Source organism: Manis javanica, chromosome 13 (genome assembly GCF_040802235.1).
Source record: "Manis javanica isolate MJ-LG chromosome 13, MJ_LKY, whole genome shotgun sequence".
Lineage (NCBI taxonomy): Eukaryota > Metazoa > Chordata > Mammalia > Pholidota > Manidae > Manis > Manis javanica.
In genome coordinates, this window is record NC_133168.1 from 3481344 (window position 1) to 3508412 (window position 27069).

The 27069-nt window shown below is 50.8% G+C and overlaps 3 long non-coding RNA genes across 4 annotated transcripts; 2 read left to right on the top strand and 1 right to left on the bottom strand.

Annotated features, from left to right (window-relative positions):
* Positions 1-3248: 3248 nt before the first annotated feature.
* Positions 3249-6894, top strand: LOC108396452 (uncharacterized). Its single transcript, XR_001852950.3, has 4 exons — positions 3249-3333; positions 4365-4742; positions 5899-6003; positions 6796-6894. It is a non-coding gene; the product is annotated as an uncharacterized lncRNA (long non-coding RNA).
* Positions 6895-10224: 3330 nt separating this feature from the next.
* LOC118971321 (uncharacterized) lies at positions 10225-18704 on the top strand. 2 transcript variants are annotated; one of them, XR_005059717.2, is made up of 4 exons: positions 10225-10347; positions 11029-11862; positions 13427-13523; positions 14233-18704. It is a non-coding gene; the product is annotated as an uncharacterized lncRNA (long non-coding RNA). The 2 variants fall into 2 exon arrangements; XR_012124695.1 differs by lacking the exon at positions 10225-10347 and having other exon boundaries at positions 10619-11862.
* Positions 18705-19135: 431 nt separating this feature from the next.
* LOC108396451 (uncharacterized) lies at positions 19136-20985 on the bottom strand. The gene is made up of 3 exons (XR_012124694.1): positions 20784-20985; positions 19665-20530; positions 19136-19243 (listed from the first exon to the last, which is right to left on the bottom strand). It is a non-coding gene; the product is annotated as an uncharacterized lncRNA (long non-coding RNA).
* Between the last annotated feature and the right edge of the window lie 6084 nt (positions 20986-27069).

A 27069-nucleotide genomic window follows, 5' to 3' on the forward strand; every position in this document is an offset into this window, starting at 1 on the left:
GCTGCACGGGGCCCTCCTATTTAGAGACTCAGAGACCTGGCAGGGTGATCAAGGACACGTTAAAGGGGCTTACAGGGCTAAGCCAAGCAAACACGCTGAGGAGTGCCTGGTCTCTGCCCAGCCTCCGGCCTGAAGTCCCAGGCACTGGTGGCATTAAGCAGTGATCCACGTCCATGCCCTGTCTGAGGCCTTAGAATCAGACATCCTCTAGAATGCCAGGCCAGAGAGACCTCAGAATCCATGCATGTTTAACCCCCTCCTTTCACAGGAGACCAAACCACCTCCAGGGAGGTCACACTGCTTTGCCGAGAGGACAGGACCCATTTAGGAAGGAGGCCCGAGGCATGCTGTTTGCATGTGCCTGCCACGCCTGCCCCTGGGACGTGCCTGCCTGCAGTGCCCGGTCTCCTCCAGGGCAGTGGCCACCCTGGGGACTTCACGGTCTTTGCACTTTGATTGTGTTTTCCAAATTTTCCTTCTGGAATAACTGCTGGAAGCAGTCAGAAAACAAGTGACTGTTACACTTGTGTAAATGGGGACGTATCTGCCAGCATGGGGAACTGAGCTGCTCCGAACGCTGACTCTGCTATGGAGTCTCCTGGACACTTAACTCTCCTTGCGGAGGCTCACCAGAGGGTCTGGGCACAGCTGGTCATCTCAGCCTCTGCAGCCACTGTAACAAAACACCGCAGTGTGGGAGGCTCATCGACAGCAGGAGCTTGCTGCTCACAGCTCTGGACGCTGGAAGTTGGAGACCAGGATTCCAGCACTGGGGAGGGAGGGCCCCCTTGTCCCCCCTCCCATTTACAGACTTCTTGTATCCTCAGGTGGAAGGGGCCAGGGAGCTCCGTGGAGTCTCTTTCATAAGCACTAAACCCGTTCATGAGGCCGCACACTCCTGACCTAAACACCTCCCCATGCCATCCTAATACCATCCCACTGGGCATTAGGGTTTCAAATTAGGAATTTTGGGGGGCACATCAACGTTCAGACCACAGCATGATTATCTTCTCCCATTTTAGTTTCTTAAAGGGAGGCATTGCAAACAGACCTACTACTTGGCCCCAGATCCAAGGCTCTGAGGTGGGGCAGTGGGGCCTGGGGTGGCTGGGGGTGGCCGATCTGAACCTACAGCCCCAGGGGCAGCTCTCCTGGCAGGGCTGCTGCTCTGACGTCAGCATCTGCCGCCTCAGAAACCATTTCAAGGGCTCCTGGTGACCAGGAGCTCCAGCTAATACCACACCCCATGCACTCTTTTGACCAAGCTCTGTGGCCTAGCGCTGTGGTCTAAAGCGCTGTGGGATTTCTTTTTTAAGTAGTGAGTTTCTTAAGTAGCTATGTTTTTAAAAATTGCAGCTTCAAAGTACATCGAAGTTCCACTGTGCAGCAGGCGTGCAGCCCGGCCTGGAGCAGGGCTAGGCAGCCGGGCCAGGAGGCAGGCAGCCGGGCCAGGCCGGGCTCTGCCTTTCTTGGCCCTTCACAGTTCAGAACAGCCCCCTGAGCCACTGCTATCGCTGCCCGCACAGTGGGGCTGCAGCCCTGCTCACAGAGGTGGGTGGGGGGCTACTGCCAGCAGGTCTGAGCCCTTCAGTTGCTTTTGAGCAGATGCCTTACCCCTAAGAATTCTGGTGTCCCGGGAAGCCAAGGAGAGGCCGTCCAGGGGAGAATGCCACTAACAGGGCTGACCCAGTGGGAGGCAGCAGGCCCAGGGTCCAGGAGAAAGGACGGCCAGCATGTCCCAGGGAAACCAACACCCCCTGTGAGGTTTTCTGGCATGATGACAACAGCATAATTCACAGGGCCAAGTGGGGACAGAAAATTAGCTTCTCAAAGCTGGAGCCATCACGCATCCCAGCCGCCCCCTCTTCCTCTCGCGGCAGAGCCCACAGGGACTGAGCACTTGCGGTGTGTCGGGCGTATTGTACAGGGTCTCAGTGAACCCTCCCAGGAGCCGAGCACCTTGCTTTTACGGACGAGGCAGCGCAGGCACGGAGAGGTGAGGAGGTGTGCCCAAGGGCACGGGCCGCTGTTTGGTAGAGCTGGGATTTTCTCATCTGGTCGCCAAAGCCCATCCTCTCCAACTTCCTGATACACTAGATCTTTGAACAACTCAGCTGACTGTCCCCCAACCCTCGCACAGGTGAAAGGCCACACACAAGTTTTGGCATCCCATAACCTTAACTAGCAATAGCTGCTGTTGACCTGAAGCCTTGCTGACAACATAAGCAGTTGATGAACACATATTTTGTATGTGACATCTATTAGATACTGTGTTCTTTCAAAAAGGTAAGCTGGAGAAAAGAAAAAAATTATTTTTTCAAATATTTGCAGATCTTCAAAAAATTTTCAATGTATTTATTGAAAAAAGATCAGTAAGTGAACCCACATAGTTCAAACCCATGTTTCTCAAGGGTCTGCCATAGACATCAGAATCCCATCAAATTCCATCAAAACCTCTAATCACATCAGCCCTCTCAGGGCTGAATGCAAGTGGAAAATATTCCAAGATGGCTTGTAATCCTGAAAGAATTGTCCCGGAGTTGTTGGGAAGGCCATGAGCTCAGGGAGGCCGGTAAGGGCACTTGCCTGCACAGCAAGCCTTCCCCCAACGATCTCAGAGCCCCTCTGACCCTCATGCCCCTGTGCGGGGGAAGTTGTGGTGGCCTCATGCTCGCAGACGGGACGGAGAGGCCCCTGGTGCTGGTAAATGAGTTTTTTCAGGCAGATTCCCCCCACCCCCAAGACCTGGAACTGGGTCCTGGGCAATTCTGCCCCTGAAGTGGGAACAGCAGAGAGTGACGCCAGGCTCAGGGGGTGGCAGTCAGGCCCTCGTGTCCCGGCCACCTTGCCCTCCCCATTGCACCTGTTCCCCAGGACACACGGACCGTGGCCGCCAGCAGGGGGAGGGGGTTCAGAAGAGACTCAAGACACAAGTGGGGTGGGGGCAGGGAGGGGTGGATGAGAACGAGAATGGAAAGCAGTTAGGGAGCACATGAGGGGGTTAGAGGCTCTCTCTGGCTTCCTGTAAGCACAGCCCTGCCGGCCACATGTGAGGGAGACCGAATGTCACCCAAAGCGCTGAGATCACCGCCCACAGGAGGTGGGCCTTGTACTGAAAGGTCAGAATAATCCCTTCTCTAGCGCAGCAGAACTCTGAATGCTATTTTTAGAAACTCCTAGAACTTGCTGCCTATTTTTAGAGACTCCGAGAACTTGCCGCTTTAGTGTGCCAGGAGAAGAGCCCAAGAATGGCTGCCCCTCTGCAGTTCAGGGCCGCACCTCCGTGCTCTGCGGCCGATGGGCTGGCTTCTGAGAAGCGGATGCAGGACAGGGGTTGGTAAAGTGGATCAGACCTTGAACACACTGGGACTTCTAAGGGGTAAAGGACTTGGGTGGAGAATCCAGGCAGCAGGCAGCTGCCCACCTGTGCTGCTGCAGGTCAGCCTAGTGGTTAGGAGTGTGGGCTCTGAGATCCTGCAGAGCAGAGTTCCAATTTCAGCCCACCTCCCCCGTAGCCACGTCACCTCCCGCCATAACTGGCAAGTGGCTTGGCCTCTTTGGGGCCCTGTTTCCTCATTTGTTAATTAGGGCCACTCATTCCCTCCTTGCTGGGGTGGTGGTTAGAGTTACCTGTGGCAATATGAGTTCCTAACGAGCAGTCAGTGAACAGCATCTGTTATTATATTTTACATACTGGTTTTTCTTTACTAAAGAGACATCTCCAGATGATTGGAGCTCTCAAACATCCCACTCCTCCAGGCTGGTTTGGCCTGTCCTCTAAACACAAGTCTGAAACACGACTTTGTCTCCTTGGCCTAGAAGACCTTTGTTTTCTTTTCTAATACTTGCTACATATTTTTCAGTCTGATACATTTTATTCTTAACTGTTCCTTAATTTACTTGGAAGGCTTTACATCTTCGATGAAATCAGTTTACCATCTATAGTTCCTCTAATTCAACAACGAGTAAATACTGATGGCCCACACCTATATCCAGGCATGATGCTGGGCACTAGGGTCACAAACAGCAACCGAGACAGAGCGCAGTGCCGTCTGTGAGGCACTCGCCCTGCGCCCCTGGAGGGAAACGAGCAAACAGTAGTGCAGTGACGTTCAGGGCTGCCGAGGGCATTGTCTGTGCCCCTCCGGTGGGCATGGAGGCCAGCTATGGAGGAAGGTGAAAATCATAAGGAGATGGTACTGGAGAGGCAGACAGGGAGAAAGCCTATTTTCTCTGAAGAGGAAACTACGAGAAGGTCCTAAGCAACAGCGTACCAAAATTTGCAATTTAGGAAGCAGATCTGCGTTTTAGGAAGGTGACTACAGTGAAGATGATGAAAGACCTTTGCTTTTTATTTCCCTCAGGGAGAGCGCGCATCCAGAGGGCAGCTGATGTGGCCTCCGGGCTGGCCCCAGTCACTGGCACCACTTCTCTCGTGCCTCCAGAGAACTGCATGATTTTCCTGAGCGTAGAGGGTCTGAAGCCATGGCTGTGCCTTTTCAGTGTCCTCTTGAGAATCTGATAAAAGTCATATCCTCTCCGTCTCAAAAAACGCCCGTGTGCGCAAAGGTTATGCAGTCAGCTCCCACCATCTGCAGTAGCTGCGTCCCAGAGGGTCTCCCCAGCGCTGAATTCTCCAGGATTCTGGCTTAGCACCATTGCCCATGGGGAAAACGCAGTCAGGTTCCTGCGAGCTCTGGCCACAACATTTTCATCAGCTGGTCAATACGTACCTTTGTTTGGTGAGTGTTTCTGTGTAAAGACATCTTATTTAATATGTATCTTGTCGATTCATTAACACTGAGCTCCGTGCACAGCACTATAATTCCTGCCTGAATGAAGCTTGGCTAACGGGTACTTCCTGTGTCAGACACAGGACAGCTTCCTTGCCCTGAGGACACTAGGTAGCTGGTCAGGACAACACTCAGGGCCATTTTTAAACAGTGAAACCTTAACAAAAAGCCCAAAGAGGCAAATAACACTGAATTAAATAGTCTGCAAAAAGTCACTTGTTCATAGTATGAGAGCCGAAGCAGGACGACCACACTGCCTCCTTCCGCCTCAACTGGGGACATGCGGATCAGCTGAGCCCTGCATGTACGCATGTCTGCAAAGGACTCCTGCAAGGCCAAATTGGGGATGACAAGTACATTTTAGCAAGTGGATGGATTTACAGATATGGAATCTGCAGATAATGAGGACTGACTCTATATAGTTTGCAGGCATTCAAAGCCCACGGAGGCCAATCCTATGGGAATTGGGGCAAAGAGAGATGTATTTTTGTGGCCCCTGTAGGAACCTGTCTAAAAAAGAAACAAGGAAAATGTCTTTCTGCAAAGGTGTGGGTCTCCTCTAGCAAGGATGCCATTTTTTCTTCCATGCTATTTTCTACCTTTGGACTTTGCTCAAGGTTAAAACCTAGGCATTTGGGAAAAAATGAGCTTATTATTATAAAAACTAACCATATTTGATGTTTTGTTACATTTACTGCTATTGGCCTTAGCAGTAAAATGTTCATCTTCAAACTTTCTCAAATTTGATTACAGCTATGTAAAAAAATATGTGCATGTAGAAAGATAGCAAGGAGATGTGGAAAAGTGAAAACAGTTGTTGGGGTGGCAGATGTGAAAACATTTTTTCCTTCATAATGTGCTCTTCACTGTTAACGTTATGCAGTCTCAGACACAAATAAGCTTAAGAAAAAACTTCAATTAAAGCAATATGTCTGCAAGTAGAAAAATGACCAACGAAAATATATTTAAACATAGTGGACTTAATTATCTTCCATCATTTCTCCTTTGAAATGTGCCCACAGTAGCAAGAAAAGGTCGAGCACTCCATGTTACCCAGCATTTCTGTTCGGCAGGATTCTCTGAGAACTATGTTATTCCTCCGCAGGACGGATTTTAATATGCTAAGCCCTCTAGTGGCTCCCATTCCTGCAGACACCTGATGCTAAGACAGAAAGTAGAAAACCACAGACCCAAGACAGAAACGGCACAGGTAACTAGCCCATCATCAGGTGTCCCTGGGGAAACAGAACCTTGACAATATGTGATTTTGTGAAAACTACCAAGGAGAAGGTCCAGAGTGAGATCACCAGCAGGGGTGCAGAAAAAGTGGCCTGTGAGAAGGTGGATTGGACACAGGTACAACCTGCAGCTTCTAAGCACCAAATCTGATGCAGTTCATGGGCCCACATGCCTTAGTAAGATTCCCCCTAAAGGCCAAAGCAATCAGCCAACCCGGGTTTTACTGAGCACATTCTTCATGCCAGGCCGCACTACATGTAGGTACCAACAAAAATCAGACAGTCTCTGGCCTGAAATCACAGTCCACTGGGGAGACAGCATCAGTCACCGGGGAAGCCGTGCCCTTGATGGGCACACACCGCCCGGACCATAGCCTTGCCTCTCAGGCCCTGCCTTCAGGGACTCAGGTTCTCGTGGGAGACAAGACCACTTCAGACAGAGGTGAAGTGCCGTGGAGACAAACGGCAGTGATGAGGAGTGTGTGGCCTCTTTGGTGAGACAGCATTCGAGCCCTGGGCGGCCATAAGCCGGCTGCAGCAGTATCTGGTGGAGGTGGGGGAGATTTCCCCTGGCAGGAGATCTATGCTGCATGCGGCAGGTCAGGAGACCAGTCTGGGGCAAGAGAGACACCTGTAAGGATAGAACCCTAGAGCAGGTGGAGGAGATGAAGCGAGGCTGGGCTTTGTTCTGTAGCTCAGGGATGCTCCCTGTCTCTGTTCCACAGCAGACATTGCCAATCTAACCCCGCACTCTCTCCCTCCAGGCCCAGGGGCAGCCTCTGAAGCAGACATTACCAATCAACTGGAATTGATGTGTAAGTTAAAAAGACAGTTTACCACCTGTACTATAAACAATAGGAAGCTGTTTAAATGTTTTTAGGTGGAGACTATCAAAATAAAAGGATTGTTTTAAGAAAGTTTGATCTACCCATGGTATGCAAGATAACTTGGCAGGAACTGAAATGGGTTTTCCTGAGGCTTCATAGAAGAGAATTTAATTGTGAACATTTATTTAGCACACATTATGTCCTAGCACTTAACAGCTTCATTCACTTTCATCAACCTCAAATGGTAGGTAAAGAAGCCGAAGCTCAAAGAAAGTAAATCATTTGCCCAAGAAACCAAGATTTGAACCAAGTCATTCAATTTCAAAGCCTTGCACATTTCACTATGGGACACTGATATTCTAAGTGTAAGTCAACAGGAATTTGGATGGAAAGATTAGACAGATGTGAGAAAACACAAAGGAAAAATTAGTGGGCGTTGATGACTAATGGATATTAGAAGGACGGTGAGGGCAGGGTCAAAGATACCGACCACAACATAAGAATGTCTTGGTTGCACAGAAAAAGCTCTAGGATGGTGCACATCAGACTGCTGACAGCGTTGCTTCTGGGGAGTGGGAGGGAACACGGGGGTCAGAGCACATTTTTACTTGCAACTTCACAAGTGTCTGCATTTTTGCTTTTTGCCGTAGCACATAATTCTATGAATGAAACATTAAATTATTTAAAAATAATTCAGAGTTTCTTTTGGTCACTGAGAGATGCCACTGGCACTCCAGCTCTGTGAAAGTGCAAGGATTCAGTACATACTAAGTTTTGGGGTAAAGATAACCCATATGACTGAGGCGTGTTAGGCGAGGCCCTGGTGGGAAAGCCATGTGGCAGCCGCCCACGGTGGGTTAGCTCCTATTCAGGACTGAGGCAGAATTACAGTTCTGAGCTCTGACTCCATCTGAGATGCAGCCAGTCCAGGTCACCCTGTGTGCCTTTGACTGTCCCCACAAGACAGGCCCCTCAAGCCAAGAGCCCCAGGGACCCTGGCAAAACTCCAACGCCAGTTTGGCCCAGTGCATGGGACCAGGGCGTGCTGACACCACTTGGGACATACTGTTCTTCATTTGCTCACAGTTCCTGAGACGGGTTCCAGCAAGGGTCTTGGGGAGGGGAGGAGAGGACTACCTGGGGCACCCCTGGCCCTGGCCGAGGGCTCACCCTCCAGCCAGGAGAGCCTCTTCCACACTGCTGGCCTCTCTGTGCCCCATGCAGCACCACCCCACGTCTGTTTACCTCAGAGCAATGGGACTGTGAGCAATGGCTAATAAAAGGAGCTGTTTGACAAGAGGCAGTTGATACAGTCACAGTCATAACAAGAACAATAATAATACTATGTCCAGGAAAAACAATAGTTTACTGAAAATTTGAGAGTAGATTCCTGAGGCGGGAATCAGATGCCCCCATAATTATCTTAGTCAAGATGCTTTTTAATAGAAGGTAATAACCAGAAATGAAACCAACAGCATAATGCGTGCCGTGTCATAAAAAATAATTGCCGGTTCGGCCAGGCGCCCCGGAGCAAGCCTTCTGCTGCCCTCCCTGGTGGCCAGCTGTGGGCTTCATCTTCCACGTTTGCTTAGGAGCAACCTGTCCTTAGTATGCAGGCTTTCAGACACGTATGTCCTTAGTATGCAGGGAGAGCCCGTTAAGGCAGAACGTCGGGCCCAGCTTCCCAGCAGGGGGGAGAGCTCTGACATACAGCAGTGGGCCGTTTCCTCTATGGGAGCGGAATGAGCTGGAAGGTGGGCATGAGCACATGTCCCTCCTGGCTGTTTGCCATAAGTGCAGGCCCCCTGCAGCCTGGCCTGGAGTGGGTACCGGCTACACGGCCTGGGGGGGCTATGCGGGAACCCAGCACTGTCAGACCGGCCGTCACCCTTGAGCGCTGGAGAAGTCAGCCACATGGCATTTCCCAGCCCCGAAGCCTAGAAATGCAGAATGTTTTAAGAGATCCGCCTGAAAACAGCTACCTAAACACACGAGAGCGGCCAGAAGGTGCCCACGGCCCGAGCAGCACCGGGGAGCAAACGCGTCATGCCTGCCAGGCCTGAACTGTGTGTCCTCATGACAGTTTCTGGGCTGACATTTGACCTGACGTCTCTCTGACCCCATGACTAATGCCTTGTGACCCTGGAACTCTACTTTCATGATAAAAGGCATAATTTTAAAGCATCACCTCACACTTGTGGCCTTTGACAGGAAAATCCTCCCAGGCCGCGGAAGGCAGAGCTCATGGCTGTGGGTGTGATGCGGCCCCTCCCCGTGTCTGGAGCCTGGCCGAACCTGTGACGTGAGGAGAAGATCCCGGTTCTGTGTGTGTCGCCCCTGCCCTGCGTTACTCAGAGGCCCAAAGCTGATTCACAGTGATGCAGAGAGTGGGGGAGCTCGGTTACACAGCTCTTTGTCACATTTAGTCACTTAGAATCCTCCTTCATCCTCTGGGTTGTTTGAGGATGTAGCATTCATGAAAGCTGGAGGGGAGACACACCTTGGCAACCCCCACCTGGTCCCTGGAGGCAGGGTCCTGGGCACCTTGGCCACTGGTCGCCTGGCTTCTCCTGCAGGCGCTGAGCGGTTGCCCCCGAGTGGGTAGTACATGCCTTTCCTGCTGCGGCTGAGACTCCCCCTGGGCAGTCCGTGGCTCCCCTGCCCCTTGGCAAGCCTGGTGAGCCCCCAGGAGAGGGATCATGTTCAAGGGAGCCCAGAAGTCAGAATGCCTCCCTGTAGTTCTGGCAGAGCCCGTGCCCTCGCCCTGCCTCACGTCCTCTGCCTCGCTGGGTTCTGCCCGGGCCTGTTACTTCTTCCCAGACGGCCCTGTGTCTCCACAGCATGGCTTAGATAGCACAGCCTCAGCCTGTGAGCCGGTAAAGAGCTCTACCCCTTTCCTTTCTCCTCTGCCCCGACTTGCCTTTCTTTGCTGACCCTTCTCTACCAGAAGCATTATTCTGCTCAGCTGGCACCAGGAGGGGCAGGCATTGGGCATTTTCCTGTGCTTTGCTTCCCAAGACTAACTTCCTGGGGTCAGTGCCTGCAGGGGCCTCCTCCTGGAGCTGGCCTGCAGTGTCCCCGGCGGAGGGCACGGGCAGCAGCTTCCCAGAGGGGCTGGGCCTGCACTGTGCCCTCTGGCAGCCTCTAGCCCCACTTGCAAGGTGGCTGGTTCCGAGAGAGGTGCTGTAAGTGTAAAATGGACACCCGCTTTCTAGGCCTAAAACAGCCTCAAATATCTAATTTTTATATTGATTAATGTGGAAATTATGTTTTGGATCTATTAGGTTGAATGAAATATTAAAATCACTTCACCTGTTTCTTTTTTATTTTTTAAGGTGATTAGTAGAAAAATGAAAATTGCACGTGTGGCTTGCGTTCTGTTTCTGTTGGAATGCAGTGACCTGGGGTGAGGCGACTGCCGTGACTCCACGCAGCTTCCGGGACCACGGTGCCACCTTAGCCTCTCTGAGAAAGCTCCAGAACGCAGCCGTAAGGCCAAGCCCTCCAGTGGTGGTTTCCACCCACACAGGGAAGACAGGGTTAGGGTGGAAAAGTCCCTTCTAACTGCTTGATGTACAAGTCCCTGCGGCCCATGTTCTCTGAGGCTTTCGCTGCTAGCGGTGTGGCGGCCCCCCAGAAACATGTTTTTTACTGTGGCTGTTACCAGGCCTGTTATTAATAATAGTCACGGTGATCATCTGGGGAGCCAGAGAGGCAAAAATAGTCCCGGAGAGTGAGAGGTGCACCTGTTATCAGGGCGCTGGAGTGTGTGCTCGGAAAATTAGCTCTTCTAGGAACCAAATGGTTCTTTGAAGTCTTGAAAGAGTTAATGGGGACGGGACGTGCTGCCAGGCGCTGCTGCCCTCAGATCCAGGTGGGTGCGCACAGGCACTGACCTGCGGATACAAAAAGGGCTGTCAACGTGTCTGTACAACCCCACTTCTTGGGTGCATCAGCAGCAGTTCCAGCAGTGTTACCCCTTCTAATGCAGAAGTGGCGGCAAGCCCACCCCTGTGGTTCAGGATTCGGTGGCTATTCCTGGGAAGGGTCAGGCAGGAGTTCCAGGAGGGGGCTCCCCTCCTGCGACCGACCCCACTGGCAGGGGGTCTGCGGACTCCCCCTCCAACCACATCCGCCTCGCTGACTCCGCGTGCCTGCCTTGCCTTGCAGAGAGACTCTGCGGGTCCAGAGTCCCCCCACTGCACGCACGGGCAGCCCAGCCGACAGGCCATTCACCCACTCCACAGACACGGGCAGACTTTGGAGATTCGCCAGACTTTGGAGATTCACAGACGCCACTCCTACCCGCTGGAAGCGACTATCTGATGAGGAAATAAATACACAACTGATTGTTTTCTTGTCAACTGCTGCGAAGAAGACGAATGGGGGCTGCAGAAGCGTAACTGCGGTGTCCACCTGGAGGGGGCGCTGCTCGCTGGGAGCCAGTCTTCTCGCCCCCGGAGGACGCACGTGCTGCTGGCCTGCGGGCGCTCCAGGTCGCTGGCCGGGATTACTGCTGACACAGTACCAGGCGCGCGTGGACACCTCCAGGCCGTGGACTCGGGGGTTTTCCACTTTGGCCCAGTGGGTGAGGACCCCTGAGTGCCCGGAGGAGCGGCGGGAGCCAGGCGGGCTGCGGGCCCGGCCTTCAGGGGCAGCGTCCTTCCTGCGAGGTCGGCCCGGCACTGGACAGGTGCTCCTACCCAGGGAGCCCTTGGATGGAGGTGCAACACGTTCAAGAAGATACTTTCCATTTCCCAGCAAGACAGAAAGGGACGTGATGGCCTCTCCCTGGCATGGCTCAGACGCCACACGGAAGGTGTCCTGGCCGGAAGCGTGTCCCTTGGCAGGGGCTACGGGGCGTGATGCCTGTCCAAGTCATGGTGTCCCGCCCTCCGGTGGTCACCAGGGAGAGTGTGGAGCAGGAACCGACTGACACCGCCACCCAGCCACACACAGCATGTGTCATGCAAATCCACGGGAGTTTCTGTGGAACCAGAAGGAGTGAGTGTCTTACTGGCGCGGTGCTGCGTGAGTTAAAGTGATGAAACCCCAACTTGCATTTTCTTCTTGCTGAACTCAGGCCGCAGCAGGTTGTGCAGAGGCCCTTAGGGCACCTTCAGGCCCACGTCATCGGGACTTCCCGTGTCTCACCCCAGTCTCCCAAGCCCGGTCTGGAGTGAGACACAGGAATCTGCAGGCTGCCGAGGAGCCCCGGGTTCCGGGGCGAGCCCCCCGCGCCAGGGAGCCACTGCAGAGGGCAGGCAGCCCACCCCCTCCCCCGGGGCTTCCCCAATCCCTGCCCTTCCTTCTCCACGTCGGTGGTGTCTCCCCATGTGCCCTGGAGGTGGCGCTTTGCGTTCCCGGTTCCCCGAAGCTTGTCTGCCTCCCGAACCCCCCCTCTGGCTGTCTCCCCGAACCCCCCGGGGCTGTCAGCGCTGCTGCAGGTTGGAGGGCCGCTCTAGGGCACCTCACCCCCGGCAGGGACGGAGCCGGGGAGGCCGCACGGGCCGTGGTGGGAGAGGCGGACTACACCGGGGCAGGATGGATGCCGGGGTGGGTTAAAAACCAGAACTCCTCTGGTCTTTAGATTTACTAAATAGGAAACAGTGCGTTTTTACTGTAGAAAAGGTGGACTTAAAAGACCAAAAAAGGAATAAGGAGGAAACAAAAGCCCGCCACTAATTCAGAAATCTACAATAGACACAATAATTAGCATATGAATAAACTTCCTTTTCATGTATTTGTGGCCACTATATTCTGCCTTACCAGTTGCAGTTATAAAATGATCACAGTTCTTTATACATTAGAATTAATAAGAATTGAACCTGCATCCAGCGCATGAATCTGCTTTTCCTTCCTGCCTGTGAGCCATCAATTCCTGTGATGATCTTAAGGCCCAGGAGCCCCACTCGGCCCAGATGCTGGACCCGACAGGTGTACTCTGGCCCTGCTGCTGGGTGCAGAGCTGTCCTGCTGGGCCCTTGATTTTAAAGGGTGGCCCCTCTCGCCCTCCGGGTGGGCTGGAGGGTTCCAGAAGGGTGCTGGGAAGCCCGTTGCTCTGCACCGTGGTGTAGTGAAGGTGCCAGGGACACAGCGCCCTCTGAGCTCACATGTGTGCCCCCTCCCCACGCAGACGCACAGGCTCACACACACTCACACACAGACACACACAAACACACACCATTGCTCCCCCCTGATTTGATACCCGGCTGCAGGTTCTACCCAGACCCGCTTGCCCCCAAACAAGGCTGACCCAGGTCTGGGTCACCGACTCAGATGCTTCCTCACTCACAGCAAGTTCTCCCGGCCAGGGGTGGGTGGGTGGGTGGCAGAGTTCTAGAACCCTTTCTACCGGCTGACCTCAGTCGGGTCTCCCTCAGACCATGAGAAGGGTTCTCACAGGATTGGACCTCCAAGAAAAACAGCCAAGAACTCAAGCTCTTTCCTCTCTGGCTGCTCTGAGCACGTGTCCAGTCCTGCTTCAGGGACATCTAAAAACATAGGGAGAGGGACACATTTACCAAACCAAAAAAACAAAAACAAGCCCTGCTTTCCTGTTTCACAGGAAGGACCACAGCCAGAGAGCCCCCTCCTCGGGCACCTGACCACCTCACGGCGCAGGCAGCTGGCACCTTGGGGCGGCATCTCACCTTAACTAAGAGGTATTTTGAAACGGTGTGGATTTTAACTATCTTTTTTTTTTTGTTATCATTAATCTACAATTACATGCAGAACATTATGTTTACTAGGCTCCCCCCTTCACCAAGTCCCCCCCACAAACCCCATTACAGTCACTGTCCATCAGCATAGTAAGATGCTGTAGAATCACTCACTACTTGTCTTCTTTGTGTTGCAAAGCCCTCCCCTTTCCCCCACCAGCCACATTATACATGCTAATCCTAATGCCCCCTTTCTTCTTCCCCCCACCTTATCCCTCCCTTGCCACCCACCCTCCCCAGTCCCTTTCCCTTTGGTAACTGTTAGTCCATTCTTGGGTTCTGTGATTCTGCTGCTGTTTTGTTCCCTCAGTTTTTCCTTTGTTCTTATACTCCACAGATGAGTGAAATCATTTGGTACTTGTCTTTCTCCGCCTGGCTTATTTCCCTGAGCATGATACCCTCTAGCTCCATCCATGTTGTTGCAAATGGTAGGATTTGTTTTCTTTTAACTATCTTTTTAATGATAAAAGGACTTCTACTTTATTCTTTCTGCCACTCCCAAATCCTGATTATTGTGACAAACATGTTTGAATTACAAGTTTTTTTCAAGGGCAGCCTCTTGAAGGAGATGCTACCAGGGCTGACGGTGACCAGCATCGTGAGTGTGGCTTCCCCTTGCCTCATGCTATTCTGTCCTCTTGCTGCATTTCAGGCCCTGTCCGTCCCCAGGATACAGGGACCACAGACTGTGCCTCCCAAGTCGTCTTTTCTCGAAGGAAATAATTTGATAAAAACCAGCATACTCTGATAAAACCAACTATTAACAGGATTTGAGGAATTCCCTACAGGAGGGCATTTTACAACAGAGCTTTAGAGAATGAGAGAGGGTGGGGACTGGCACCAAGAATCATGGCATTCATCATCCATGGGGCGAAGAGCCTTTGACATCCTTCTGACACACCTCCCGGCTGAGTGCCTGGACGCTCTGCTCGGCGGGACGCCAGCCCCAAGTATGTCCAGCCTGCTGGGGAATCCAAATAGAAGGAATTTGTGTGGGTACGCTAAGGCACACTCTTTAAATAACAAAATCCTAATGACAGCTGAAGCTGGATGATGGGTATATGGAGGTTCATTATGCTATTGTCTCTAGTTTGGTGGATGTTTGGAAATTTCCGTAGTAGAAAGTTTAAAAGCGCTCTTTAGTCAAAAACCGGAGGAGGGGGATCATGTTGGGCTTTTGTGTGTAGATTGGAAGAGTGAATGAGTGAAAGCAAAGATTCTGGTGATTCTGAAATACACTATTTCCTGTACTCGGTTCGTAACTGACAGGGTCATTTTCAATACGGGGAATTAAGTTAAATCATTGCACAAAAATAAACCACAGATCCAGTTCCTTTCTCTTTAGTAAGATAATATTTTTATAATCCAGGAAGTAAATGCCATTATGCAAAAAGGGAGGGATCTTTGTACACAGTCCAGGCCTCCCAAAGAGATTACCAGGCTTTCTGTGCATGCAAAACAACTACAGTCCCCGGCTGACTCCGGCTCTTGCCAGACCCCTCCACGAACCCTGTACGAGCGGAAAGCCAGGGTCTCCTGAAAGAGTCTTCCATGCTTGAGGGACTCGTGAATTAAGGCTAATTCTTGTTTCATAATCTGAGAACTGGTCACTGGGTGATATAAAATCATGGTCATCAGAAACCAGTTTAATAGTTACAGTGTGGCTTATCTCTGGGATAACTTGCATGTAAATAGACAAAGTAAAACTTAGCCACCCAGAAATCTTGGGGAATGAGTCATTTTTTGCTATCTTGGTGTTAACTGATATCCTTCAAGCAATAAAGCTTTAACCATAAGGTGTTGGAACTCCTGGAAAGAGTTATGACCCTCTTCATCACCCTGCAGTGACTTGGGGGTGTGGGGAGGAGCAGTGACCGTATTTTTCCATGTCAGGGAAGCTGTGGTCGCAGCTGTCGTCTCCTGCACTGAAGGATCTTACATTTATGCCTTCGTAAAGTTCTTCCACCTGTTCAGGTACCAGCTGCCCACCTCTTCTACCCTCTCTGGAGTCTACTTTCCTGCTTATTTCCCTCTGTAGGGAATCTCCTCATCTTCCATGGACTGCAAAGAAGATCCTCGGCCCATTTAGAGTTTTGTAGAAAGTAAAAGTAAATAGAATCTAAATGACTCTTAGTGAGGGGCCTAATTGATAAACCAACTATTGGGTTTTAGCAGTGAACATTTATGAAGCCCTTTCTGGTGGGTCAGAAGCTAGTATTCTGAATGGAGAAGGTCTTACCATCAAAATAGCTTAACATGGCTTTAGTATGTGTAACAGTTCTGTTTTTCATTTATCAACATTTAGTGTTTTACACAGACTTTATGACAGTAGACAATGCTCAGACTCAAAGATGTCAACTTACTGAAGGAATTAATATCCTTCAATATATATCCTTCAAAATATATCAGAAGAATTATTTTTAAATTTAAGGTCATGTGTGTGTGTGTGTTTTAAATGGTCAAAAGGTGATTAGCCAGCACATAAGTGATGAGAGGCAGGGTCGCACACTTTTAAAAGCCAGACCATCTCCACTGTACGATGGGAACAAGCAAACGGTCCTCGGGTGTTCTATGAGTGTGTATTTGTAAAGCATTTGGTAAACGTCACCTCTTATTTTAAGCAAGCGGAAGAATGAGCCCCGACGGAAGACTGGTTCTGGGTCAGGAAAAAGAGAAAATTTCCGTACTTCTCATTGCTTCAGGGAAAAAGGAAAAAAAGAGCAGTGGGGGTAGGAAAAATGGAGATGGAACAAAGCCAGGTGGTACTTCATGACTACTTGTGTCTGTCTATAAAACAATTGCCTAAAAGGAAGTGTAACGTGGACACTGATGGCGACTCAATGATTGGCCAGTAACGGGCACGTAAACATGGAGGAAAGACAGAGAGAGAGGCGGGCACAGTGGAAACAGCCGTGGGAATAGAGCCAGCCAGGGACTTGGGCGCCGGTGGGAGCTTCACTGCCCTTCTGGGAGACTCGGGTGTATCTAAGGGAGTGCTGGAGAGGAGTCAGAAATGAAAGTAGTCAAGGTCGGGCCGGGGACAAGGACTGGGGGCGTGAGCTTGGCAGATGTTTCCTTTTATTTTATGATCTCATGAAACGCAGTCATCTGCAAGGGAATGCAGTCCTGGGTTGTTAATTAAACACCTTTTCAGCAAATGAAAGGACAAAGCCTGAAGATGAGGCAGGATTAATTCAGGGGTGCAGCTCCCCCCACCCCATGTGTTAGTCGAGTCATTTCCGAGGACAGACAGCAAACCCTTTGGGCTGTGGCTGGAAATGAAGAATGATTAGCTTGGGTGCTGACACCTTTTTATTCATGAAGACCCGAGACCCTGGGCCTCGCCTGCAGTGAGAGCCGAGCAATAGCCAAGAAGAGCCAAGACACAGGAAGACCGCCTCTTCTAACCAGGAGCAAGGCCCCTTCCTGCTGCTCAGCGGCTGGGCCGTCAGAACCCCGACAGCAAGACGGTGGGGGGCGTCCTGTCATCAGCGTTCAGCTCCATGACAAGGAGGGTGGCCCGATGGACTCAGGCCGCCCGGGTGGCGGGAGCCCCACCGAGCAGAGCAGCAGCACATTAGCCGAGACAAAATCAGCTCAGGTGTCTGTGGAAACGGGTGGGGAGACGCAGTGATTCATGGACAGGAGGGAGATAAGCTGGTCTTGTCCTCGGAAACTCCAAGTCCAGAGTACATTTTCTGAAGTCATAATAAAAGAGGAAACTCCTTTTAGTAAACAGAAAGTAAAAGGGGTCAGAGCTCCCTTCGGTGGGTGAGACGCAGCGGGGTCAGAGGTCAGCATCCAGGCCGAGGAGGCCCTTTGCCAGCCTGCCCGGTGGGCTCTGATCAACTCGGTCCCGTAGACAAAGGGGACGCCTGTGAATGGCAGAAAGAGACATGGACTCAAACTGAAGAGGGCATTTGGACCTTATTACACTTTTAAAGTTAGTCCAATTTCTGAAGTTTTATCTTCATTTTTTCCTACAGGAAAAAGGGACAAAAGTTGTCGATTTTATTGCTTTACTCCTGTAGTATGCCTTCCAGACCTGAGACTGTGGGAGGTTTTAGATAACCCATCACTGATTAAAAACTGATGTAAGATACTTTTTGGGGAGGAAATTTTGGAGCTGAAACTTCTAGGGTGACTAGATCCACCATGGGGCACCGGGGAGACCCTGAAGAGCGCCTGTGCTGGCTGGCGGAGGGGTGGCCACCCACCTTCTCTGCAGCACGGGGGTAAGCGCCTGGTCCCTCCATCTGCCCTGCTCGCCGGCCGTCGGGAAGCCCTGTGCCCACCTTGTTTGCCCTCACCATGTGGTCTCAGAGACATGTTTATCAGGGCCCAGCATGGCCCCTTCTGAAAACCCAAGGGGCGCTTCACTACGTGCTGTCATGAGACGAGTGCTGGGCTGGGAGTCAGCAGACCGACAGTGCCGCCCCAGCTTGGCACCTGATGCCTGATGCCTGAGTGTCACTGCTTCCCGTGGCCATAGTCCCTCCTGGCTTTGCGATTCTGCCAGTCTATGCGGTGCCGTTCCCGACGGTAATAAAAGTCTGATAAACTGCCATACCCTCTGGGAGTGCGCCAGGAAGAGCTTGAGGCCAAGAAGGCATGACCCTCCTGACACAGGAGCCAGAGCTCCCAGGCCTCTTCTCGGCCTCATGTGTCCAGGTGACAGGGGACACCCCTGGGTGTGACAGAGGCAGCAGAGGTTCTCAGGGGAGGAAGAATCTTCCACTCATGGCACGTCTGGCTTGCTCCCCAAATCCCCCCACCCCAGTGCTGTCCACATCCTTTTGAATAACCATGTCGCCATGGTGACTTACTGCCCCAAGTCCAGGGTCATGTTAGGTCGTAGAGACCCCTTCTGTCGTGCCTGACATCTACAAGTATCAGACTGGAACTGACCTGAAGGGGACAGAGCAGTAGAACTTCCAGTAGAGTTATTGCAAAACCTCTTGCTGGGAACCTGCTCCACTTTTCAGATCTCTATGGAAACATGTTCTCTATTTGTCCCTTATTTAATGTTCACCAGCTCTCACTGCTGAGGGCTGGTGACCATACCCCATTCAGTAACCATACCCCATAGCTAACAAAACTGACAGAGGATTAGGACGCCTTCTAAATGTTATTTTTTATTAAAAATTTTGATAGTATATGTACATGGTGAAAAATTCAGAAGAAACAAGAGGATATTAAAGGTAAAGTCAGTGTTCCTCCTGCTCCATTTCTTAGGCCCCCCAGAGCCGTTCCCTTTTCCCAGATTCTTGTGTATCATGTTTAATGAGTATATAAGACTTCCCGTACATAGTCCTACTTTTTCTTTCCACAAATGGTAGCATAGTATATACTACCACACACTTGCCTTTTTCTCTTAAGTTGTATTTTGGAATGCTTCCATTTAAGTAAATGTGGAACCACCCCATCATTTTTTATAGTTGTGTAGTATTCCATCATATAAATGATCATAATTTGTTTCACCCATCTTCTATTAATGGACATTTTAGATGTCTTCCAAAATCCTGTTCATTAAAACACAACGCTGCCATGAATATCCTTGTACATGCAACATCTTCTTAACGGGCATTATTGTGGGACTGCTGGTGCTGTTAGTTTTTTTTTCCATGTGTAAATGTCTGTCTTGTCAACGACGTTGTCAATGCCTGGAAAACAGGAGACATCGTGCTGTGCTACCGAGCACACAGAGGACATCAAACGCACTGCTGGGTTTCATAAACATCAGATGAATTAATTAAAGCTCCTAAATCATCTCAATGATACTTTAGAGATAAGAAATGACAATTTAGAGGTTAAATGACTTGCTTAAAATCACAACCAGTCAGTCACAGGAAACACCAAAAAGTAAATAAATAAAATGGATGTAAATAAAAGCAGATATTGAGAATATGTTCCAAAAGTAGACTATTTCCCCAGGTTTTCATGCACAGGTAGAAGAGATCATTCCATTGGCCAGCTCTGCAAGGTGAGTAAACAACTCCTCTGGAGAAACTGGCCATCCTGGGAGGCAGGCAGATGTCTCCAGCTCCTGGAATCTCACCCGGTCGGGGTGGAACGCCAGCTCACCACGCGGTGCTGCGGTGATGTGGAGAAGTGCCCGACTGGTCAGTAGGCAGACATTTCCTCACGTGAGGAAATCTTGTTCAGCCCAGAGGAAGCTGAAAGGGGGGAAGGAAGAGATGAAGAGGGAGGAAAAATCAGGGGGAGGAAATCGCACTGTGGCTTCATGACAGCTCTGGAATAAATCAGGAAAAGGAGGGAGCCGGCAGATGATTTTAATCGGGCTGCATCAGCTGTCACCAGTGACCCAGAAGAGAATGCCCCTTTGTTAGCAAACAAGGAAGGCGTGTTTATCATGATGTTTAACGAACACTCAATATGACCTGGGCGGACGAACGTGTGGTCTGATTGGCTGGTCTCAAAATAATGATGTCGACATCTCATAGCTTAAAGATTATACAGCTTTGTAGTTTCGAGACTTATTAGCTCCTGAAAACAAAAATAGTTTTCCAGACAAGTAAGTGTTGTATTAATCTGTACAAAACTTTTCCAGGATTTCTAAGACCCCTAGTTACCTAGAGTGACTCCTGTGTCAACATCAGTACTCTTGAGCAGGGTCTCCTTGGCCCTCCACTTGGACAGGGCATTGGGTGTTTATTTCCTTTGTCTTTTTTCTTTTCTCTCTTTACTCACCTGAAAGAGTAGACCCATGGGTCTAGGAAAAATAGCCCAATTCACCCTTCATTGCACCCCGACCAGGAAAGGCTTGTCATCAGGCTTCTGGGTTGGAAGACAACTGCAGGGCACCTACCATCAGGGAGGAGAAGGCGCTGAAGTGCAAGTCCCGCTGGAGGAGTGTGATTACCCAAGGGGGCGGTTTGGTGGAGGGATGGAGGGTGACACTCCTTAGCTTGAGCAAAGTGTTCTGGAATCTGAGTGGTTATAAATGGTCCACATTTCAAGCTCCTGCCTCACCCCATGGTGCTGGCACCTCCTTCGTAACAGAAGGAGGGTCCTACTGCACCCCCAGGAGGGTTCCCTCCCCATCTGCTGATGGGAACACCCTCCTCCCCACCCCCAGGTTTTGCTGTCATTCAGGGAGTGCATTCTTTTGAAATAAAAGAATGACCTGACATGGTTTTATGAATCCTTGTGAGATGTATGGATGGGTGAAGGTACACCCACCTGGGCACCTGCAGCCGTGACCCACAGGGCAGAGGGCCGCGTGCTGAGCCATCAGTCCTCCTGAAGCTCTGACCAGAGCTACAGGGCAGCACCGCCCTGCTCTCTGCCACCCTGAGCGGAATACTGCTGGGCAGAGCGGCTAGCAGGGAGCGCCGTCAGTGAGCTGTCCACAGAGGTTTTTAAGGTCAATACAGCTTCATGAAGATGACTGAGAAGCTTTGCATTCACTGATTTGTAGAAATGGAATTGGAGGTCATCTGGTTTAATGACTGCATTTTACTGGTGTGGAAACAGACCCAGAGAGGCTCCCGCTCTTACCTAAGTCACCCGGCTGGCCAGACCGGAGGAGCCTGGGCTCCTGATGCCCTGTGGCCTCAGCTGCACCCCCCAGGAGGGTTCTCTCCCCATCTGCTGATGGGAACACCCTCCTCCCCACCCCCAGGTATTGCTGTCGTTCAGGAAGTGCATTCTTTTGAAATAAAAGAATGACCTGACATGATTTTATGAATCCTTGTAAGATGCATGGATGGTTGAAGGTACACCCTGGACATCTCAGGTTTTATATAATGTTTAAAAAAAAAACTAGAGTTCTTTTTGTTTATGATATTATCCAGAGACACATTTCTGAAGACCTATACAGAAATGTCACTGTAGTTCAGTCTCAAGGAACCAACCACCTACTCCTAAATGGTCACTGATCTGTAACAAGAATGTTTTAATTTTCCTTCCATTCTAGCCAGATTTAACAGTAAATTTTGTTGATATTCTATCCCAGCATTGCACGAAATGAGCTAATGTAAATATAAGTGGAGCATGGAATTTTCTATTAAATGTCCAGATCCAAATATACTCATAATGTGCACTATTCTTACTTAAGCTTTTTGAGCCAAACATGAACGATATGCAGAAGATACCCAAATACCTATGCAACTAAAAGCTACAAAATGAAAGCTAGTTATTAGTGCTTTTAATTCAATTTGCTCCCTTTTAGCAGATAATAATACAAGTAATTCATTTAAAAGAGGCCAGTAACATCAGTCAAATTATACACAGCTTGTTCTCTCTGGAGGCAAGTCACTTTTTGAGAGTACGATCCTAGTCTTATTCATACCTGAACCTCACCTGTGGCCTGGAAGGTAACACATGTTCATTGAATGAACAAATGAGTGAATGTATAAGCAAAAATTCTGGATTTATCTTTCATGATTAGGAAAGAAAACCCCACAATTTGAGACAAAAAGAACCCCACAAAACTCAAGATTCCTATGTTGGAATTCACATGTTAGCAAGCTTTCTGATAAAATGATTGAAAAGTAAGAGGAACAGGAAAGAGGATTTATTAAAGCACTTTTTGGGGAAACAGGTCAGAAGTACACAAGACAATGTAAATTACACTTGGGGAATCCTTAACCAACTCTCTCATTCTATGGTCAGTACCTAATGCAGTGGAGGTTCTGGAATATGTTTAGAACCGTATCCCTTGTATTTTGTGGACTAAGGCTGCTCTGTTAAAGCGGAGAGAGGAGTTCTCAGCCATGGTGCAGGAAGGTTCTAGTTGGGTGACATGAAGCAAGTTACTTACTAAGAACAGTTACTGTTTTGAGGGACTTTTTATGCAAAAGGGGTCAAAGTTTCTTTCCTACACCACCCAACTTAATTTGATGTCTCTGGGCCTCTATTTCCTTGTATGTAAATGGGGATGACAGAACCTGCCTCCGAGGACATTGTGAGGAAAAAATGAGAAAATGGTTGTGACAGCCCATAATAACACACATTTTAAATGCAGAGCAAGACATTATTTTCATGATTATGCTTTCAGATTCATGACTGTATTACAGAAGCACCCAAATCAGTTTTAAGGCACATTTTTTACTTTCTTTTTCTTGTATTTGAATAAGGCCATTGAAAATGAATACTACAGAAAACATAGACATGACTCACGCATCATACGTTCCCTGGAACCCTAATCTGTTGCTCTCTTTTATTTCATGAAGGAAATGAACCAAAGGAAAAAAGTCAAGTAAGGGTGAGAAGAGACGCAGCGTCCCTCTGAGAGAGCCCAGTGGATTTCTAGAAGGCTTCTTATCTGCAGACAGCTGTGGCCAAGCCACTCAGGTGTCCTCAGGCCCCTGTATGACCCTCATCTATTCCTGTGTTTTCTTTGGCCTGAATTTCTATTCTTCTAGGAGTCTCCGAGTAAGAAGTCCATTGTAAAAGCCTGGAAGCTTTGTTCTGGGCGGGAGAAAATGGTCTATTGAGAAACAAGCCAACCTCATTCTGAGCCTTGAAGCTTGACAGTAGTGTCATTTATGGAGTGACACAGTCACGCTGCAAATGACCAGAGACATTCCAGAGTCTGTGACTGTTGTGCAACAACCCTTCAAGGGTGGCTGCAGGCAGAGCCCCACCCGCCCGCTCGGGTGCAGGGAAACCACTCCCCCTGGAATGTGGCTGTGCTCGGCCTTCCTCCCCAGGTGCAGCAGCACGCACCGGGGGCGGACCTGGCCCGACCGGAGGGACAACTCTATTTTCAGAGAATGACAAATGGATCGTGCTGATGGGGTGAGAGTACTCAGCCGCCTCCTTCTCTGGCTCCAAGGACAACCTGTGGGGAGGGTTTGTTTGGGAGTGACTCGTGCGAGGACATGCGCAGAGCGATGGGAACGCACACGACGTGCTGCCGGGGAGACGACTGCAGCCCCTCGGGGGGCGGGAGGGAGGCCTGGGCTCCGCTCCTCGTGCCCCCGCCGCCGCCGGGGTGCCGCGAAGACATTCCATTCCTCCGAGGGAGCAGACAAGACGGTAGCTCCAAATGACACGCGCTCTCGCCCGGGAGGCTTGTAAACACCGAAGGAGGCCATCGTTATTTTCATTCCTGACCGGTTGGGTGGTGCAAATAACACCCCTCTTACGCGGCCGACGCCGGCACCGCGCTGAGCACGGGGGTTTGTCATGCGATCCGCAGCGTGCGACGAATGCTCATGGGCAGCGTGCATCCCAACTGCCCCCCGAACAAGCTGGCTGGTGGCGGAATGCGAAACAAGACTTGGTGCGGAAATCAGGTTTACGGATGTAACCAAAGAGCAGCTCTGGCGATGAGCAGCAGGATCCCGAAGGGTCCCGGCCCAGGGGCCGAGGGGGCTGCTCGGCAGGTGGACGCTCAGCTTTGCAGGAACAAGTCTGCGGCAGTCACCCCTGCTGGCCTGCACACTTCCAAACGGTCAGGGTGGTACACTGTCACGTGGCTTTTTGTTACTGTAATTAGAAAAGAAATGTCACCACAGACACTGCCCTGAAACACCTCCCTCCAAATACAGGCCCCCTCTTGGCCCCGTGTCCCCCCGGTCCTTCAGGACCTGTGCTAAGGAGTCAGGTGCACAGAGGCCTCAGGCTTCCCGGGGCCACCGGGCTCTTGAGGTGACCGCTCTGTCTCTGTTTAATGACCTCTTCCCCCATCACCCCAAGATGATCAGGAGCATAGAAAAATAGGCTTAGCTGCTCTGAGGCCCGGAGAGTCCGGCCAGGGCGGGTGCGCTGTCGAGGCCAGAGAGGAAGCCTTCATGATGCCTCCCGCCCCCTCCCCACCGCCCGCCTGGCCCCCGACGCTTCTACCCCCACAAGCACCATCGAAAGGGACTTTCCCTCTCTAACCACCAGGGTCTCCAGTGGTGAGCAAAGAAGACAGAAGACGTGATGTGGTTTCTGCTTAGTTAGAAGCACAGGAAAAACTTTCAAACACCCCTTAGAAGGGAGAAAAACCCAAGTACGGAAGGAAGTCTGTGCACCTTCAGTACAGGCTTGATCTTGCTTTTTTTTTTTTTTCTTTTTTCTTGCCTTTCAGAAATACATGCCTCTCTTTTGGGAAGCCCACTGAGTGCCCAGTGGCCCTCGGCAGAGCCCACGAGGGCCTGGGTTAAGAGTCCCTCCCAGCAAATGGAGAGGCCCTCCATTCTGTCCCTTTCAAACTCACTTCTCTGATGGGAGCAAGATTGCAACCTGAATTGAAGAGATGCTTCTCTCATTCCTAAATTACAAAGCTGGTTTTAAAAAGATTCCTTCCTTCCTTTTCTTTCTTCTTTTTTTTTTCCCAGCCAATCCTTTTAAGAGCATATAATTCTTCAGGCTGCAGATGAACAACGATATGTCATTATACTGAATGTATAATGGGAGGGAAGACACAGCTGTAAGCTATCTAAGCTGGGCCGAACGGTTTGCTTCAGATAATAAAATTTTCAGTCTGGAATCCACGTGTGGGTCAATACGCGAGAAGTCAAAAACTACCGATTTGAAGCAATATGACTATAAATCTTTGAGTGTTTCTTCTGCTGGTTGCTAAAGCTGTGTAACAGGTGTACGTACTGCAAGTCTTCAGACAGTTCTTGGAGGAATTGTGCCTCTTGGGGCTACACGGCCTGGGAACAAAAAGTGGGGATGGACTGTTCTTTCTCATCTTTCACGTCTGCCTTCAGGTACACTGGTTAACTATGTAAGGGGGGTATTTAAAACAGAGAACATGTCTCCTTAAACTCAGAAGCAGTAGAAGTTTTTTCTAATGTGCACTTGAAGCAGAAAATAGGTCCATTTGTGCATTTCCTCTCATTTGTAGAAAACACACATTCTCCATGCTTTAAAGTGGAATGAACTTAAAGCCACTTTATCCAAATAGCATCTGAGTTTTTGCAATTGCCCGATGCCTCCCATCTGAGGATGGCTGTTCCCTTCACCCGCGGGTGCCAAGTCTCTGAGGCATGCTCTGGCCGGGTGGGGTTAGCTCTGTGGTTCGGTTTCCTATTTGGAACACTGCTGGCCTGAGGCTCTCACAGAACGATGGAAGCCTGACACCCACCCTTCTGGGAATGCACACAGAAATGCCACCTCAATCTGGCCTTTTGCAGGGGAACTGGCCACCCCAGAGTATGCTGGGAGCCATGTCATCTGGAAGGAGATCGACTTCAGAGACATGAACTGTTGCGTGGAGTTTGAAGTGGAATGGATTCAGAATCAGGGCGGACCATAGGAGGCCATGGTTCTCCAAGACTCTGTCTTCTCCTTTCTTTTCTGAACTATCTACAGGACCAGTTAAAAGTCAAGCTCCTGACAAGGCAAAGGACAGCAGTTGAACGCTATAAAGCTCTGCTGTTTTGCCAGCCTGCCCTAGGATAAACAGGAACCTGGATGCCTGTGGGCCCCCTGCAGCCCCCCACAGCAGCTTGGTCCAATCTGCTACTGTGGGAAGCAGAGTCAGGAAGCTGGGGTTCAGTTTCCAAGCTAAAGAGGAACTAGTCAGGTGGCTTGGGCATCTCTCCTGATATTCCCCCTTCTCCGACCGACATACTCAAAGCCCAGCCCAACCTACTTCCTGAACGAAAAAACTCAAAGAGGAAAACATGTTGCCTCAACCTCCTGCCAGCACAAGGCACCTCCTGCAGTGACAGCAAGAGCGGGTGCCGAGGTCTGTGTGGGCTTTGAGGAAAACCTCAGACCCGCTGGCCAGGTGTACAGAGCTATAGTCTTAGCCTGGTTATTAAAAATGAAACAGATTCATTAAAATTGGACCTCATTGTTTGATGGTGCAGCCAGCTGTGCATGGGCAGCTGCTTTGTGGGTGACAGGGGTCAAATGCTCCCCTGGGCTGGCTTAGCCCGGCCCCTAGGACAGGGCCACCTGCCCACCCTGGGCCTGGCAGGGAGGAGGGCAGGCGCCAACCGAGAACACGCTCCCAGGCAGATCATGGCGTCTGTGGCCACCCCTTCCTACCTCCTTTCTCTTGAGGGAGGCAAGCCCACGTGGCAGGCAGTTTGGTAGGAAGTGTGTCCCACCCTGGGCACTAGAGGGGGCAGTCCTGCAGCCCTGGATGCCGTGCCCTGGGTACCTGTCCCCGGGGGGTGCTGTCACATCCCTGCCTCACACCTCTTCCCAGGACTGGCAGTGCGAGGCCGTCACAGTGGCCGAACTAGTTCACTTCCTACGGAGACCAGGGCTTCCCCAGCAGGCAGGGTGCAGAGGCCAGCACGACTGTCATTTCATTTGCTAGCCCCGAGCCCAGACGTGCTCCTGAGGTGCCCTGTGCCCCTTGGCCCAGAAGACAGGTGCGGGTGGGCACCGGGCCTGGCGGGAGCCCGCCAGCAGGAACGACAAGGAGTGTGAAACCATGTTCTGCTCTGTAGAAAAAGGCAGAGCAGGCTGAGGCTCCGGCCTCCCTACCGCCCCCTTCTCCGTCCCCTGGCCCTCACTCCGGGGCCTGCTGTGTCCCACTTGCCCTGCGGAGGGTGTCGCCTGCCTCCTG